Source organism: Vigna umbellata, chromosome 1, assembly GCF_029865625.1.
Source record: "Vigna umbellata cultivar VRB3 chromosome 1, Vumbellata_1.0, whole genome shotgun sequence".
Taxonomy (NCBI): domain Eukaryota; kingdom Viridiplantae; phylum Streptophyta; class Magnoliopsida; order Fabales; family Fabaceae; genus Vigna; species Vigna umbellata.
The window spans coordinates 53086942-53089808 of record NC_142165.1 but is presented as its reverse complement, the minus strand read 5'-3'; positions in this window follow the sequence as shown (position 1 = coordinate 53089808).

The following is a 2867-nucleotide window of genomic DNA, read 5'->3' as shown; positions in this document are numbered from 1 at the left end:
TGGATGAATAGATTATAAAGTTATCATCATATACAATATACAATAAGCACAATACACTCATCAAGTTATCTCCTTACTTTATATATCATCCTCTTAAAATTATTATTATATTTCCATTATAACTGTAATATCCCAATTTTTATAATATTCCAATACTATTAAATATGTTACATATTCAATAATACAAAGAAGTTAATTCAAAGAAATTATATAAAATGTTATTGCAAATATTCACATAATACTTATAATAACAAAATATAAAAATATACAAGATTTTGCACTACTATCAGATATTGCAGTAAATCAAACGTGTAATAGGTCATTATAAAAATCGATGAAAACACAACAAAATCCTTAGTCTATGTCTTAGTTTCATATCTCCTAGCACCTGCTCACTAGAGACATTCGCATAAATTCAATATATCAATAAGGTGATGATTGCAAAAGATAAAACAAGCACATACAAACAGACAAAGACAAAATAGTAAGGTAAAGTACCAAAGAACATTCACACAATTTAAATCATTAATATCTTAATAATTGTTCAAATCAAACAATACAAAAATAAACATGTTCACTCTAGACTTCAACCATTTGGATACATGTATTGATGTCGGACTCATGGGGAGCCTGCCTCGTATGTGGTGAAGCAACTCGTCCACAATCAACTATCACTCCATCAAACCACCACACATCAAGGTTAATTCGTCAAACATCTATGACCAATACATGACCATCAGACTAAGGACCTCCTCCTACTCTCCATGACATACCCATTCATCTCTTCTTGAGATTGAGATTTATTAAGAGTGTCAAAATCATCTCAATCCCAAAGTCCCTACTTCAATACATCACATTATATAACAACAATAAGGAGTTCCCTGTGGAATTCCTTCCACAACATATTTAATCCATACACCTATCCATATTTATCATCTATAAAACATCCATTAATTCCACACAAATAAGTATTAAACTTATATAAACCACTCAACCAAACAAGGAAAAGAAAAGGAAACAACACAAGAACTTGAAATAGGGCGCCTGGGGTTAAATACTGGTGCCCAGCGAACAATTGTTCTCACCCAGTGAATTAAAGAGAAAAAAAATCATACTTGTAGAGGAAAACGACGCTCAACACCCAAAAGCGTCGCTCAACGCCTAGATACTAGAGGCTCACTACCTTCGACAACACTTAACTTCCAAAAATATTACTCAGCGTCCAAAAACCAGTGACTCACTGAATTGAGCAATGCTTTTATATCAGTATCGCTCAACCCTATACCAGAAATAAAAAAACTTTGAATTTTGATTTGGTTGCACCTAAGACCCATTCAAATGACCAAATTGGTATCTATGACACTAAAATTGATTCAAAAATATGTTTATGACCAAAATTAATACCATTTTGCTCTTTTGATCAAGAATATGGTACACCAAATTAACCCAACACTCCAAAAAAAGACTCACATACCCAAAAATAAGCAAATTCTAAGCCAATTTATCACCATCTTTCTAACCTATTAACAAAACACAATTCAATAGCAAAAGACCAACCCAAAAATAGATTTTTGTATCATGCTCAAGTGATCCAAACCAATTTTAATTCAACAAGCTCTCTATAATTAAAACTCACCATACCAAACCATCAATTTGACATGTCATACAATACACTATCATATAATTCAACAAACCAAACCAAGATTCATTCTTACTATAGGTATCAGCGAGTCGCGTGGCAGAATAGTAAAAGCAATCAAAGAGTGTTATACGTGTAGCGGTCAATAAACAAGATAAAATAGTCCGTTTAAAAATCTTGGTTTTCTTAGAGAACTTTTATCAAACAGTTGGTATGTTAAAACTGCAGAGAGTGTAGGATTCAAGAAAATCAACACAAAAATTTTTATCCTACTTCGAATCAAAAGATTCTACATCCAGTCGGTAATCACTATGAATAGTGATTAACCTTCTTCACTAAAACTATAGTTGTACAAATTACAAGATAATGAAATAATCAAAGAGTAGAAAACACGTTCCTTTGACAAACGAACGGAAGAACCTTCCTTCGACAAACGAACCGGAAGTAAATTGCTCAGCCAACTTGAAGAGAACCGTTCTGACCTTAGATACACTAAGCGCGAGTTTCTTCTATTCACAAGACTTGACAAGAACACAATATCACTTGAGAACTTCCTCAAACAAATTGTATTCTCAAATGGCACAGATTCCTTTTCACTCACAGAGAGCTTCCCTTAGGCACACAACTCTAATACTCTCAAATGAAAAGTTATTTTCTAAGAGCTGTGAAAACCTCTATTTATAAGCCCAGGGTCAAAAACTGAAAAGACAACTCCCAACTACCAAATATAATTAATTATCATAAGTGATAATTGATTATTTGTGTCCGTTATGCGGTTTTCAAAACGTGATAATTGATTATCAGGAGGAATAATTGATTATTTGCATGACCTGGGCAATACTGAATCAAACATTGATAATCGATTATTTTGTGCAATATTTGATTATTTGCGCGAGCAACTCTTTTCCAAATAGGCTCTTGATAATCAATTATTATACCAAATAATCAATTATCTGCACAAAGACTCTCTAAATAGGAAAACTTCTAAGTGTTCTTACATTAACAAAGTAATTCCTATACAATTAATTCTTCAAAATGCTTTTAAATAAATACAACAAAAGTCTTCACATTCTTCATCTTGTAGTATCATCAAAACCATAATATCTTCAAGACACCAATGCTCCTCATTGGTAACAATCTCCCCCTTTTTGATGATGATAAAAAATATCTTGTTTAAAAGGATTTCTAATTTCCTGCATAGATTTCAAACTTACAGACGGATAAACAT